Source organism: Lissotriton vulgaris, chromosome 1_1 (genome assembly GCF_964263255.1).
Source record: "Lissotriton vulgaris chromosome 1_1, aLisVul1.2, whole genome shotgun sequence".
NCBI lineage: Eukaryota > Metazoa > Chordata > Amphibia > Caudata > Salamandridae > Lissotriton > Lissotriton vulgaris.
The window spans coordinates 1,027,245,616-1,027,262,138 of NC_141685.1; the positions used below are offsets into that span (position 1 = coordinate 1,027,245,616).

Below are 16,523 nucleotides of genomic sequence, written 5' to 3' on the forward strand. Positions count from 1 at the left end.
GCGAACAAGGCTTTTTAGTCCCTCCTTGTTACCGCCCGGTCTCCTTTTGGCACCGCCCACCCGGACTGGATCGTTCACTCAGGGCGTTATCCAGTGCCCTTTAATTACTGGGTAGGCACTTTTTTTGCTTGTTACATTGGTGTCCCAGGCAGCAGTAGCAGCAGGGAAGGGGCGTGTGAACCGCCGATTCCTCGGTTTTTCCAGCAGTCTGCAGTGGCTTCTTCTGTAGCCAGGCTGTCAGAGAAAAACAATCTTGGCATTTCTCTCTTACACGTCCCCACGCACATTCATCACTTCAGGATACAGTGAGAATGTGCCGGAGCCCGTAGTCACGGACGACTCTTCTTTTAAGATTTTTTTTACTATTTTGCACTTTCTGATTGGCTGGGGCTGCCAGACAAGCAATGGCTACACAACGCAAAACACCATGTTACTTAACAAAAAAGACAAGGGCGTGCGTCTCCGCACAGCGCATAATGTGTTACAAGCATTGTTCTCACCGTGCAGCATTGTGTCTTAAAAAACCCAAAAAACCTGCATAAAAATACACGTGGCAAACATTGCGAGGCACACAGCGAACGGCACACTCATGTTCGACCTTATTTTTTTGCAGTTTTACTTTATTTTTTCAGTTTTATATAGCGCGGACTCGACTCGAAGATTGCTTTACAGGAGCCCAAGTTACTTTACACAAGGTCACTTCATTTATTTGTTTCTTGAAACTCGGGGGAATGGAGGAGAACTAGAACTCCCAATCCTACAGAGGGCAGCTCTGGCTGTCTTGCTACATACTCTCACGTAATAATTTCGGGCTCAGTCACATGGAGCAGGCAGTAACGTTCTCAGACCTGTGGGAAAATAACACGCAGTATTGAATAAAAATAAAAACCAAGCATTTGCAATGCAATAGGTCTCGCATTTGCGAGACTTTGAGCTACTGGCTTTGTAAATGACAAACCTTTTCTCTATATGTTGGTTTTCAAAACCTATAAATAAAAGGCATTGCCATTTACAATGCCAATAGCTTAGAATTTAGTAGATGCGAGACCTATTGCATTGCAAATGCTTGTTCTTGTCTGCACTTGGCAGCCTGGATAGACACGCCACTAAAACCGTGTAGACTCTGAAAATCAAGCAAATCAAAAGCATAATCATTCTGAGCTGGTTTGCCCATCTAAAAATACTTCTCTTTTCGTGGGCACCACCTGAAGACACTTAAGATTTGTTTTGGTTTTTAACTTGGTATCCCCAACTCAAACAATATTTAACCAAGGATTGGAAATGCATCTAACCGAATACATATCCAATTGTATGTTTTAATTGCGGTCTCTACCTACCCGCACACTGACAAATTCTCAAATACTTTGAGGCTCTTGCCCTAGTTAACTGAGCAGAATGAAATCAAGTCAATGACCGTTCTTATGTTCTGCAGGGTCAATCCCCCCCCTCCCACACATACACACAAACACCACTCCAACATGTAAACAGCAACATAATCAGCAAAACCCACGACATACAGGAAGTGACCAACTAGCAACTATACAATTCCACCAGTACAAGCAACAGTACTATGGTGCAAAAATGATAACAGTATGCTTCAGAGAGCTGCTCCAGGCTCTTTATCCAAATCCAGCTAGGACCACTTTCTGTCAATGGCAACAAGTGTTATGCTCTACAGAGCGAGATGAATTCTTAAAAGACAAAAAGAAATAAGCTCTAGCAAAGCCAATAGGTCACGCATGTGTGAAAACTATTTGATATGCCAATGTCTTTTAGCCATGTCGCAGAGCAGCGTGGCTGTTGTGCAGCATGGCTAAAAGTTTAAAACCAAAAATGCCAGAACAAGAAGCTTAAGACGCTGCCAGCCTTGGGTGCATCGTAGTGTTTTTTTTATTGGGGTGGGAGGGCATCCCCGACAATGCATGGGCAGGGTTTGGAGGGAAGAGGCAACATGGACAACAGGAGTGTGGTGTGTGGGACTGAAGAAGTAACATGGATAACAGGAGGGTGAGGGGTGTAAGGGAAGAAGAAACAATGAAGACAAAGGGAGGGAAAGACAAATAGCAGCTCAGTCACCACGCCATCAGCAGAAGGACCCTAACCAAGATAAAGCAATCAGTACTTTGTCCAAAACTCCCATGCTCCACATGAATAAAGAGGAACTGAAGCCGGCACGCACTGCCGACTTCGACGGTAGCAAACAAGAGTGATAATGAAGCCCACAAATGGTAAGCAATGGACGGGCTCCAAGCCCATTGTTGAAAAATATATCTCTCTCAAGTGAGAACGCATGCACTTGCGCATGCAAGGCCACAGGCGAGACCCAAACAGTATGACCCCTGTCAGCTAAGAATGCAGAAGCCACTAACATTATCAATAATAAACAAGCCAATGCTAATGTTTTAATATTGCTTTATTGACAATAATATTGACAATGCAATGGTTTATGTTTTGATGAAGATTATTATAGGTAGGTAGGTACCATACCTATTGAATTCAATTGTACCATATTGGTTTATTATGCTGCTTCCACGATAAAGAGCCTGAGCGTGAGAGTGAGTTTACGTAGCGGGTGACTCCGTTACCTATGATCAATCAAAGCAGAGTTTCCATATTTAAAAACACAAAACAAAGGTGGGCTACACTGGAGCTTTTTGTTGCTCAATTCAGTTTATCTATGGCAGAAAATACAATCTGTTTCGACCCATATGGCTTACGCTTGAAATTTAAGTTACCAACAAAAAAATATTTTAATCTCATACTTATTATGAAAGATGATTTCTCAACTCAAAGACAATTCTTGGTTGAATTTTCTTTCGACTTACTAGTAATGAATTATGTGGCCTATCATTTTTGTTTTGAACGTTTGGAGTGTTTTCCACGGCCCATTTTTAGGTCGAGGACCGTAGGCTGCGCTTGCGCAGTTCGGTCCGAAGATTTAATATTTCTTAGTTAGGGGGGCTTGAACCCGCCCCTCTTCTCCATTGGCTGGCTTCCTAAACAGAGGCCAGCCATTGAAGGAGAGGGGCGTCACTCCGTTTAAGCCCCGTCTTTTTCATATTGGGGGGCGTGTTTTTTCGTTTCTTTCTCTCTGTGATGTCATCATGAAAAAAAAACATGCCCCCCCAGTCTGAAAAGGACGGGGCTTGAATACAAATGGCGAGCGCTTCTCTTCACGATCCCTCCCCTGGTGACCTCCTCCTGCCCCGTCTCTTCCCATCTCTTCTCTTTCCCTCTGGTGCCTCCCCCTTCCTACCTCCCTCCCTCCCTCCCCCTCCCCTCGTCGAAGCCTGCCGCAGTCCTGGATCTGCCTGATCGGCGCCTCGCAGGCGCTCCGCGGACCCGGCGATGTGTTGTTTACATTGTAGTATTCATATGGAGCACAAAAAAGTGAAAGAAAACAGGCAGCAGCCTCGAGGAGAGACGTAATAAGACACTTCTAGGTCTGATTTTCTAGAACTTCCCACATTGGTATTTCAGGTCCTGTATCCGTGCATGTCCCTACCTCAACGATTTAAAAAAGGGGGTGGTGATGAACAGAGTGTCTGAGTTAAACAGACCACTCTTACCCAGTCCAAAGATCAGGGCTTGATCCATCACCGTTATTTATCTCACTGCCCCATCCCAGCTCAGAACCTGGCTATATGCAAATCAGTCTGTCCCTGGCCCAGTGCATCATGGGAACAGGGCAGACTAAACTACCAAGCCAATTCTTCACCAGAAAGGAGACAAGCTACCGGGGACCGGTTTCTGGCATTTCAGCCTTCTTCGGCCCGGCTTGCTTGAATCCTGATGGAGCAGTGAGAAAGGGACTCATGTCCGGTGTTGGATCTAGCCCTGATCTCTTGACTGGGTGAGAGTATTCTGTTTAATTCAGAGACTCTGTCCCTCACCACCCCTTTTTGTAAATATGTCCCTACCTCAAGGCAGCAGGAACAGACTTCCGCCTCCAAGCCGGCTGCGGCGACTGCACATGGTGGGGCACAAAAACAACCACAAGCATTAAAGAGTGGTAAATTTAAGCGTTCCTTCTATTAGGTATTACGCTACTCGGGCGGCCATTTTGAAGTAGAGACAGTTACCATTTTTACTAGTTTATTTTTTAGCGATGCTCCTCTTCTCATTTAAGACCTGAATTGTTACACCTCGTTAAAATAAAATGTACACATTTATCGGTTGAGGTCTTTTTGTACACATATGGCTCGTTACTGATATATGGTTTGCTTTTGGGCTTTAGCTATGCAGCCGCACTTCTTGTATCTTACGAAAATTATTGCCAATTTACCGAAAATGGGGAAAGGTTACTTAGTTATTTTTCTGAGGTTGCATTACGTTACGCTTACTATGGTTACTTCTCGATGGTCTTTAGCTGATTCAGTTTCTGTGCGAGTGGTGTTAAAATGTGGAAATAATCTGCCTGCATTTCCTCCAGCAATGTCTTTTGTTTACATTTAACCTGCCCACGAAAAGACAAGTTGAAAATGAACCACCCGGCTTCGAAACATGCATCTTTTATATACTCGCTACTTCTGAAATGCCAGAAAGGGCTAAGCCCACATATCCAATTAGAAATGTGGAAACACATTCAATCAATAGCTGGGAGTTATGGGAACTTGGATTGGTTGAGAAACCCTTCTAGCGGATTGGCTGAGGGAAAACTAGCTAGCTCATTGGCTACGAAATTCAGGGGCATGCACTTGCCAGCAGCTCGGTGATTAGCTACTGCTCTCCCCGAACTTCCGTCTATGGGCGGTGTTAAGTGACCTCACCTCAGAGATGCTGGCAAAATACTGTCATGTACCTTTAACTGTTCTATTAAATTATTGGTGGGGAGAAACCACACACGTCCTTTCAACCTTGCGCCTATGCACAGCACGTCAATTCGCATTCCAAGCCATTTGAAGAGCTGGTAGAACAGGTGGGCTAGTTCTCTGGCTGAAGTAGTAGCTGGCAGACTGAGGCGATGTGACCTACTGAGGTGATACTGGGCAGAGTAGGAGAGAGAGTTAGCAGGCCCTGGAGAGAAGCAGCACAGTGGGGGACTGTAGCAAGAGTGTTAAGACCACCTGGAAGGGCGAATAACCTGAGAGGAGAGAGGTGGCAAGCCGAAAGAAGAGCAGGCAAGCAGACTGTGAGGATGGTGAACATACTAGGAGAAAAGCAGACATGTTAAAAGTTGAGTGGGCAAAATGTGGGGAGATGTTACAAAGTGAGGTGGAGTAGTCAGTGTTAAAATGTAAAAAAAAAATAGTAAATTGAAACTTGTATAGCGCACTACTCACCCGCAAAGGTCTCAAGGCGCTTGTACGAATATCGCTGTGGACCCATCCTGGCTTTCCCTGTGAGGCGTCCACTCCTGGGCACCCCCAAGGTGGAGGCCAGGCATCCTTAGCGTTGTGGGGGCCGTTGTGGAGATTAAGCAAGCTATTGCCCAGAGTTGCAGAGTGGGACTCCATGATTGGAATAGGCACCGAGGCGAGAATTATCAGGTCCGTGGAATTTTGAGCCCAAGACCCGTCGAGGCGGGGAATTGAACCCTGGTCCCGGCTAGACCTCTGCATCAGGGTCTGCCGCTCTAATCATTGAGCCACACTTCTCCAAGTGTTAGAAGAACAGGCAGAGTGAACAAGCAGCGGGGGTTTGAGGCAGGACAGTGGGCTAGCTAGGACGGAGAGGGCTGGCATTGGGGAGATCAAGAATGACAGGTCAGTTGGGGTCTAGAGCGAGCTGGCTGGCCGTGGGGATATATTGTTACAATCAGAGGGTGTGGAAAAAGGGGAGGAGGACATTATCTTGAGCTGCTGTTTACCTTTAGTTTATTACTTCTTTAAGCACCTCATCCACCTCCTGCTCCCTCCAACAACTGCACATTTAATTATGCAAACTGTTAATTTGTTCCTTCCATAGCATACTATGAAGTTACCTGCTTCCCATGTTCAATATTCTACTCACCCTGCAATTCATCAGGTCTCATCTACAGCATTGCTTTTTTAATGCTTTTTGGCGAGATTATAGTATGGCTTTTGCCCCTGGCGCTGTGCTTGCTCTCCTGCCACTGGCGCTGTGCTTGCTCTCCTGCCACTGGCGCTGTGCTTGCTCTCCTGCCCCTGGCGCTGTGCTTGCTCTCCTGCCCCTGGCGCTGTGCTTGCTCTCCTGACCCTGGCGCTGAGCCTGCCCCTGGCGCTGTGCTTGCTCTCCTGACCCTGGCGCTGTGCTTGCTCTCCTGACCCTGGCGCTGTGCTTGCTCTCCTCCCCCCTCGCTGTGCTTGCTCTCCTCCCCCCTCGCTGTGCTTGCTCTCTTGCCCCTAGCGCTGTGCTTGCTCTCCTGCCCCCTCGCTGTGCTTGCTCTCCTGCCCCCTCGCTGTGGCTCTGTGTGTGTATGGCTGTGTGTGTGTGTGTGTGTGTGTGTGTGTGTGTGTGGGGGGGGCTCTGTGTGTGTGGGTGCAAAATCAATAGGTCTCGCATTTGCGAGCGATTAAGCTATTGCAGTGGTGGTGCGTCCATTGGGGGCGCTGGGGCGTTGCCCCACTAGCCACATCGCCCCTAAATCCGTTATAGCAACTTAGCAAGCAAATGAAGCAAAGCAATTTAATTTAATTTCTCTAAACTTTCGTGCTGCTGAGACTCCCGTGCGGCGATCGGCCGCTGAAGGGGGTGGAGGCGGGGCTGCGGCAGCACTCAACCGTGTTTGAGTGACTGTCTCTGACCGTGGCGCATGATAGGGTTTGGGCTGGTCATTCTTATGACCAGCCCGTTCATGCGCATTGTCATTCAGCCACTACTTTACCTTCGGGAGAGCGAGGGAGGGGGGAACCGGAGAGGCCATCGCAGCCCCCCGGTCTCCGAGTGGGCGGGCGGTATCTGTGCCCTAGCCAATCCTGGCGCTGCTAATGCAGCGTCTGGATTGGCTGAGACTAGCGAGACACCAGCCGGCGCGCAGTTTGAAGTTGTTCCTGCTCCGGACCGGCCCAGACTGTCACCTGTTCCTATTCCAGAGTCCGGACCGGCCCAGGAACTGGATGCAGAGGCGGCGCGGGACCGGGATCAGGATCAGGAAGGTACATTTTATTTATGTTACCCAACCTCCCTCCCCTCCCCTCCCTCACCCGCACCCGAGAATTGCGAGCCGCCCGCGACTGATCTGCAGTTCTGCACAGAATGGGAATAAGGAACTAGCGAGCACAGGAGGCAAAAAATGTGACCATGGTGTCACTAAATTTACATTGCCCACCACGTGGCACCATCCACTTTCTATACAGCAGCTTAGTTAAATGCGTGAACACAGTAGGTATTATAAAGCTAAGGTAGGAGGACGTACATTGTAAAAATGGGCAAATATGGTTGGGTAATTTCAAACGTAGTGTGGGTTAAAAACTAGACCGAGGGAAGGAGAAACGTGAAGTAACAGAAATGTTGGTAACGGAGTACTTAACTTTCAATGTACACTTTCACCTTCATATTCATACGTTTGTTGCCGCTTCAAAAATATTTTTTTACACATGATGCTGGCTTCGTAAAACGTGCTGCGCTTATCATATGTGCTTTTGAGCCATTACCCACTTTAAGCTTTGAAACCCCCCCTTCTGGCTGGCAGTGTGCGTGGGTGTTAAATGCTTAGATGCCATATTGCCTCGTTAGGGTTAGAACCATGACTCTGGAAGGTCACTGTGCACACAAACTTATTATTGTTTTTTTTCCTGATGCTGTCGGCTGAATTCAAGTTCAAGAATGAATGAGGGGAGGGGAGGGTTGGAATTCACTGTTCGTCTAGGAATGGCACTAATCCAGCACATGCACTTTACATACTGCCGTATTATCTGCTGTTCTTCAAGCTTCCATAGTCAACACTGATTCACACCTGGAAAGTGGTGTTCATCGTGAACTGAGTAATCTTTTACTCAGCGCTGCTGAGTGTTCCCCAGTAGGAACAGAAACACTCTGCTCATGTACTTAAATGCCTTTACCATCACACACTTGTGCGGCTGCACCAGTTGTTAAAAATATACTATGGTCTGCTTTCCGTACATAGGTGAACTTGTCTCTAGCGTGTGTTCTTATCTCCTTTGTGGAGGACAGTATTGCAGACAGTTATGTATCACTGCCGTACACCAAAGTGGTTGCTCTCTGAATGAAGTTATCACAGAGTGACCAAAATTATTCTTTTGAAAAGTTCTGGTGAACACACGTCAACGTGCGTCCTTGGCTCAGGTTCGAAGGTTCTCAGCCTCCCTTGGCCATTATGGTGCTTATGTGTGTAACCTTGTGCTCTAATCAGCTGTCGAAACTGCACCTTTAGACGAAAAATATATATGTGTAAAAAACAAATGGCTCCTGCTAGTGGAAACTCAGTTCTTTTATTGATAGCGGAGCAGAGGTAATTTTTTGGGTAATGCAGATATTGGTAAAATGGTGTCTCTATTTTTCATGGCATAATATAATCATATATTAACCCAGAACTCAAAGAGCGTCAGAAACCTACCTGGAGTACGTATTTAAGGTGATTTACTAGATGCCTTTTATATTGACTTTAAGTAGAGAAAATACAGGAAAGACTGTGATGTATATGGCTGAAGGAACCAGAATACCGCAGAGTCTCACTAGAAAACAACTCCAGAATACTAAAATTGATGTGGTGTGAAAGACTGCACCACAGACTCACTGAAGAAAGTTTTTCAGAATGCGCAGAGTTGAAGTGGGTAACGTGGCGATTGTTGAAAGGGTTAATATGTGGGACCTTAGCAGGGTTTCAGTTTTCAGAGGAAGTGTGTCTGAATTGCACAGTAGTTCCAGTGAAAGCTGCTGATGTCAGAGCTTTCAAACTAGTACTGGCAGCAACCATACAAACCTTCTCCTAGACTCAGCGCGGCATAGGAAGGTTGTCATGGGGCCCAGTTCAAGCAGGGGATTCTCTGGTCAAGGCTGTGTCTCAAGGGGCAAATAACATTGTCATAAGAGGCCATCAGGGTAGCTCAGGGGGCTGTGTACCTGCTTGCAAAGTCGGAGCTAAGTGGCTCCAACTGACAGTCGGGTCCAGCCTGTTCTTTCCCAGCACTGTACAGCACTGCACAGTCAATGAATGTATTTATTGTATAGTTAAAACCATTACAAGTGTATCAGTGTGTTCAAAGGTTAATATGTCCAAATGATAACATCAGCATACGAAAAGATTGTCCTCTATAGCTCAAAAAAATTGGCTATTTCTTAACACCATCAGTGCTGCCTCTGTGCTACTTCTGATTTATTCCCATTGTTCATGACGAGCTGAGCTCGTCATGAGCACACGACCAGTGTACTGCATGACGAGCTGAGCTCATCATGAGCATAGAAGGGGTTTAATGATAATTAAATCTTGTTGTTTTATTAACCTTCCTGCTTCCTAAAATTTGGCGGAAAATGCCCCGTTTTCACACTCTTTTTCAAAATTAGGTTGTTTGCGCTTGCTCGCTCGCTGCAGTGCAATACGACAATTTTACGCCTCACCACTTTCAAATGTCACCAGCCACCACTGCCAGATAGGTCAAAACACATAACCTTGTCTGCCATAAGTAAAGTGAATTAAGCAATGAAAAGCTCCGGGTTGGTCTGCCTATGTTCCATTTTTTTAAATAAATAAAATTTGCTTTGGTTTTTTATGCCAATGCTTCGCTTTTATTAATGTGGCGACTCCCTGACAAAGCCAGCAGACATGCCTTACTGGTAATGACACCTTCTTATATTGTAATATTGTATCTAGTAGAGAAGGGTGGAATTGTGATTTTAGGTTCAGAACGTGCGAGGTATGTGAACTGTTCTGAGGGTGTCACCAAAGATATCTTAAAATACCGGATTGTAGATATGTGTAATTAATGCATAGTATTTAGTAGTGTGTGTGTCTCAATAAAGTACTTTTCCTTTCTATAAGAAAATCACTGACTAGACACTTTGAGTACTGTTGTTGTATAACAGCAACTGAAGGTAGTAGCCCACACTTCTTCCCACTAGAAGGATTTGGACTGCTCTGCTTCTCTTCCTCGAGACTCATGTGCTTGTTATTTCTGTGACATTCTCACATCCTTGGCAACTAATTACCCACTTTCTTACACTTAACCTGAGGATTTCCTGCTGCAAAGTAAATTGGGGCTGATGTATGTACAAAATAGTGACTGAAAATCGTGTGCCAACTTGTTGCGACTTGTGGATCATTTAGTATGCCACCTGTGACAGGGGCATAGGATTTCATGTAAAAATCAACTTGTTCATGTGATGGGATACATTTTATAGCTACAGTGGTCTGTAAAAAAATGCACTCGTCCCTTTGGTGCCATGCAGTAAGGTGACAAAGTTTTGCAACCTTCTCACTGTATCAGAGCTCTGATAATATGTTCACTGATCATGCCAGTATTCCTATTATAGTTTCAAAAAGACAAGGGAACCCTCTAGGTAATCAAGGACCAAGGGTAATAGTTTTATCAGGCAACAAGGGTCCTTAACTTAACAAAATAATCAGAAACAATTAATAAATTATAGACAACAATCTGTGACAACAATCTGTGCTAAAAACAGAAACGTGTCCAGCCGGACACTGATTTAATCAATTGAAAGAATTTTAACAGGTAAAGGTGAACAATTATACAGTGGGATACAATCCTGTATCCAGTACATATAACACATGAAGGACAAAACCAAAGGAATTAAAAAGGGGTAATTACAGGCAATTATGTATTGACGAGATGCTAGTAAAAAGTTATAAACTGGCCTAGCTGACCTCATGTAGTGAACACAGTTGGGTAACACAATGGGAAAACTGGTGTGTGACTACATAAACTGTCGATGGCATTACGATCCTATGTTTAAGTAAAGGATCATCATCAGGACTAAAGATACATTGCCTGAATATGCAAGCCTGTTGGGAAAATTGTACGGGAACAAAAGACAAGAGACAATTGTTTAAAACCTGCAACCTGCGTGGTATTGCATTGCGAATTTGCAGACCATGCTTAATTATGAAGACCTTCCACACGTGCCTGAATATGTGTTCAGTGTCAATCAACCAGGATGAATTTCAGGGTCAACCAACCAGGATAAAATTATTTTAACTGTGACAAAATTCGTGACTCGAGCCTAAAAAATGAACCGCAGGATGAGCGGATGTGCTTCCATCCCGTAAGAGGATGAGAATCGTCAAAGATCAACCCGTGATACACCCAACAATGAAACAGAAACACCAAGCACATCCGCTGATCCTGCGGTTCATTTTTTAGAATCGGGCCAAGCCCAACAAAAAGACCCCGGGGGGGGGGACCCGCCGAGGAAACCGAAAAAATTCCACCGGCAACAAAAGTAATGAAGCCCAACTGGAGACGATAAATGCTGATGAAAACCTTGTGATCAACATCTCCTCCATGGTTTTATCGACAGAAGAAATCAAAACCTTACAAAAGGGACAATCATTTGTGCCTACCAGTCGTACTAACACGCTGGAGCTTGAAGTCAGTACCTTTAAACTAGTACGGAACATCCGTCTGAGACATTACTTTCAGAACATCTGTCCCACACCCCAGTTGGAAGAAGATATGCTCAGAGGACTTCGCCCACACAGTACAAAGCCACAAGATCATTGACTCTTTTGAAAATTTGATAAAACAGGAGATCTCACGTTTACCGTTTCAATCGACCATGAAATATGGGAATTTGTCCAAAAAGGAGAGAAACATTCTCAAAAAGCTTGCCGACAATCCCACCATTACCTGTCAAAATGCGGACAAAGGAGGTGCTTTAGTGATCATGGACACTAGTTTTTACGAACAACAAATTGAGGCTCATATCAATGACACCAACACTTATGACATATTACCTGGAGATCCAACCATTGAATTTGCTAAAAATCTGATCCAAATCATCAACTTGGCATTTGAAAATGGAACTATCAATGACAAGACTAGAAGATTTCTGACTCCCATCAATCCCAGACCTCCTGTTATGTATATGCTCCCCAAGATGCATAAACATCCCACGAAACCCCCCTTTCGGCCGATTGTATCCACACGAAGAAGCATACATGAGAACACTGGTAAATTTCTGGACAGGTACCTGCAACCATTTGTCCTCAAGACTCAGTCACATGTACGTGACACCACTGACTTTTTGTCTAAACTTGAACCCATCATGAATAATCTTAAGAACACGGAATTGATCATGTGTACAGTGGACGTGTGTTCACTGTATACCTCCATCCCTCACGATGGCGGAATGGAAGCAATTGAACAAACTTTAATCACATCTGATCTTGATCCTGACTTGAAAGTTTTCCTCATGCATCTCACTATGTTCACTCTGTATCACAGTTACTTTACAGTACTAGACAAGTGGATACTACAGCTGAATGGCACTGCCATGGGCAATTCGGCAGCTCCTTGCTACGCCAATATTTATATGAAAGTATTTGAAGAGTCACATATCTTATGTCAAAACACCTGGCTACAACATGGGAGACTGTACCTGCGGTACATTGACGACGTCTTCCTGTTATGGGAAGGCTCTACTGACACCCTAACTAACTTTTTGGAATCATGGAACAATGTCACTGATCGTATTCAATTCACTTGGGAATACAGCAAAAATTGCATGCATCCATTATTTGGATGTGGAAATACACAGACAACCTAATGAGTGGTTCACTACAATCTATAGGAAACCCACGGACAGGAACTCCACATTACATTATAACAGCTTTCATCGACCTAACCTGAAAAACAACTTACCTTATGCACAACTGCTAAGAGTGAAACGAATTGTCTCTAGTGAATCAGAAAGTAAGAAAGAACTTACCATCACACTGGATAGACTGAGAGCACGTGGGTACCCAACACCCATTCTGGATCTGGCATTGGAGAGGACTAACAAATGCCTGAGGTCTGAACTACTCAAACCCAAACTTAAAGAACCGTCGAACCGTATGGTTGTTGTTTCTAAATACTCAAAGATGTCCAAACAGTTTCAGGACATTATCCGGAAGCATTGGCCCATATTAACCATGGAACCCGACTTCCAGGGTCTATTCAGCCAACCCCCGATGTTCGCTTTCACCAGAGGTCGCAATGTGAAAGAAATATTGAGTCAACCCAGTTCTACCGCTACACCTACTGTTTACACAGGTCTCAAACCTCGTTACAACTGTAGCAACTGCAGTAATTGTATCCCTGGGAACAAAACCACTCACCCCATGAAAGGACACACTATAAAACTCAATGTGAATGCTACGTGCAAAAGCAGTAACGTGATTTACATGTTGAAATGCCCTTGCGGCAAGTGTTACATTGGACATACTGAAAGAAAAATCCGTGTGCGCATCCTAGAACACAAAAGCAACATTCGCACACAAAACTTGAAATCGAGTGTGGCCTCTCATTTTCTGGAAAACAGACACAGTGTGGCTCAATTGAAATTTCAAATACTTGAGCAAGTCAAAGTCACTGGGAACAATAAGAACACCCTCCTCAAAAGAGAAATCTTTTGGATCCGTTTTATGTCCACCATGGTACCTCATGGTCTTAACGATCGCATGGAATTTCTATGCTACCTGTAATGCAATGTCATATTTCAGTTATGCATTTTCTTGTTTTAATTACGTTGTTCATTGTGTGATATCTGCTTTTGTTAGATACCCTCCTTTCCAACATAGCCTCTGCCTTCTACCTCTTTTGGGAGTGGTTACGTCTATTTCCACCTTTGACCACCAGTCCTCTTTTCATTTCTTTGCTCCCACACGCCTATATTTCACTTCGGCTTAGCTGTTCCGTTGACTAACACTGACTACGCGGAACTCCGCGTAGTTTTTCAACTTCGTCCTTAAGTAAGTACCCATCTTGGGACTACTCCTTTCCTCGTCTAACTTTTTTAACTTGGGTTGCGTTACTTTGGATCTTACCTTTTCACTGCTAATCCTGCTGTACTTTTATCCACCTTTTTCATCTGCATTAACACGTGGTGATCCTTTCTCCCATACCGGCTGACTATTTTCTAATCTTTCTCTACGTGTCACTATTCTCATTGCTTGAACATTAGGTACACCTGCTTTTTGGCGTTTACCTTTTTTCTTGCACCCTTTTCACCAGCGCACTACTTGTATATGAGCACTTTTTTATGTTATTTTTTCTCGCTATGACATTTGGATGCTTGATTGAATTGTACTTCTTTGGATTGTTTTTGTAGAGTAATCCCCTGAAGAAGGGCGTGGCCCGAAATGCATCGGGATTTGTGATAACCTGCTTCCTAATGATTTATCTGATGATGGAAATGTAATTTTGGATATGTTGCGTTGATTATGAAGCAGCAATTTTAACAACTGTTGAATAAACAGTCAAGACTTAATGAACTAGTCGTCGTTTAATCTACTTGAACTTTTGATGCTTAAATGAATTAGACCCACGAGTCTTACTTGTTGTGCACAGAGGTGCTCTCTCTCTCAACAGAGTGAGCTTTGTACGAGTTCTCACAGTGTCATTATCAGAAATGGGGGAGGGGAGGTTTGAGGAATATTTCGAGTCTCTCCCCCTTAATCACCTACTCCCAAGCCAGGATATGAATGACTAAAGAGGTTAGCGATGGCCCAAAATGGAGTGGCTTACTGACACTCTTTCTGCTTAAGACAAAGCACTTATCAGCATGATCCTAGAGCCTGGGGACGCCTCCTGGGTTTACTGAAGATCTCCCTGGGGGGCGAGGGAGCCTGCCCCCCAGTTTGAATAACTCTGAACTAGGGTGTTGGTCAAATTCAATCAATCAAACATCCACAAAGCACAGCAAATCACCAGTGAGGGTCTCAAGCCACAGGAGAAGTTGGCTGCTGCATGGTGGTTCTCAATCGAACATCCAGGTCTTACATCCTTTCTTGAATGGCTGGAGTGATGAGGCAGTGCGGAGGTGCAAGGGAAAATTGTTGCATGTCCTGGCCATCAGGTGCGAAAAAGAGCGTCCTGCACTGCGGGTTCGGCATATCAATGGGGTGTCTGCGAGGAATAGGGAGGCAAATCTGAATGTCTAATCAGTTGGTGGAAGGTCAGGAATTTGTTGAGGTATGCTGGCCTTCGCAGTGTAGGGCTTTGTAAGCATGTGTCCGCATCTTGAACTGGCATCTCTTCTGTATCGAGAGCCAGTATTGTTACCTGAACTGGGGTGTGAGGTGGGTCCTTCTGGGGAGGTCAAGGATGAGTCTTGCTGCTGTGTTGTGGGCATGGTCGGTTGGACCGGGTGGGCTGAGTTCTGCAGGCCACTATGTGTAGTTCCAGGACGAGGTGTTGTTCCTGAAGAAGAGGACTTCTCTCGTCTGTGTTGAGCTTGAAGCATTCGACAATATTTAGCATGCAAGTGCGGAAGTTGGCTCTAGCGGTGGTAGGCTCTACGGTCCGCAAGATGAGCTGGGTGTCGTCGGCTTAGGAGATGATGTTGAGAATGTGTGATCCGACGGTGTGTTCCAAGAGAGTCATGTAGGTGTTGAAGAGGGTGGGGCTGAGGGACAATCCTTGGGGAACCCCGCAGATGATGATCTTGGGCTTAGATGTGAACAGTAGGAGACGGGTCCTCTGGGTTCTTCTGGAGAGGAATGATGCGATCCATTCGAGGGCATGTCCTGGGATTCCGATGTGGTGGAGTCTTTTGATGAGGGTGTGATGTTAGACGATGTCAAACACTGCTAACTGGTATAGAAGGATGAGGGCTGCTTTTTTGCCGCGGTCCAGGAAGGCCCTGATGTCGTTGGTGGCTGCGATCTGGGCGGTCTCAGTGCTGCGTTTAGCTCCAAATCTGGATTGGGAGGGGTCCAGGAGGTTGTAGTACTCCAAGAGGTGGACGAGTTGCCGGTTGATAACTTTCTTGACAACTTTTGCTGTAAATGGGAGCATAGAGAAGGGCCTGTAGTGCTTAGGTTTGGCTGGGTCAGCAGATAGTTTTATCAGGAGGGGCCTAACCTCTGCCTGTTTCTAGTCCTCGGGGCAAGGAGGCTGATGTGATGGAGGTGTTCCAGACTTTTCTGAGTTTTTTGCCATTGGTCTTGCTTCCAAAGTTGTAGACGTGATGGAGGCAGGGGTTCATGGGTATTCCCGAGTGCATAGAGTTCACGATGGAGATGGTTTCTAGCATGGTGAGAATGGCCAATTGGGTGCTGGGGTGTTAGGTGTTCATGTCAATGGGAGTGAGCTGGTTAATACTGTCGGCGGCACTCGGTTGGGGTTTGGTATTTTCGAGGCTGACCGAGACCTTGTTGTGGAAGAAGTCTTCAAGTGTGTTGCTTAGTTTTTGGGAGGATGTAATGTTGTTCTCAGTGGCATTTGAGAATTCCTTCACGATGGCGAAGAGTTACTTGCTGCAGTTTGCGCTGGTTTCAATGCTGTCTGCTAAGGCTTTCTTCTTGCTTTCTTTCAGTGTGGTCTTCAGTTTGCTGATGCACCACTTAATTTCTAGTTGCTGGCTTATGCTGTTGGTGGATTTTAGCTTCTCTGTGAACCAGCTGGCTCATTTGGGTGGTCCTTTGGTGTTGGCTGTCCCTG

The 16,523-nt window shown here is 45.3% G+C and overlaps 1 protein-coding gene across 1 annotated transcript in view; it reads right to left on the reverse strand.

Moving 5' to 3' along the window:
• The window catches only part of STX10 (syntaxin 10), a 112,619-nt gene that overhangs the window by 76,493 nt on the left and 19,603 nt on the right, over positions 1 to 16,523 (reverse strand). The window lies entirely within an intron of this gene.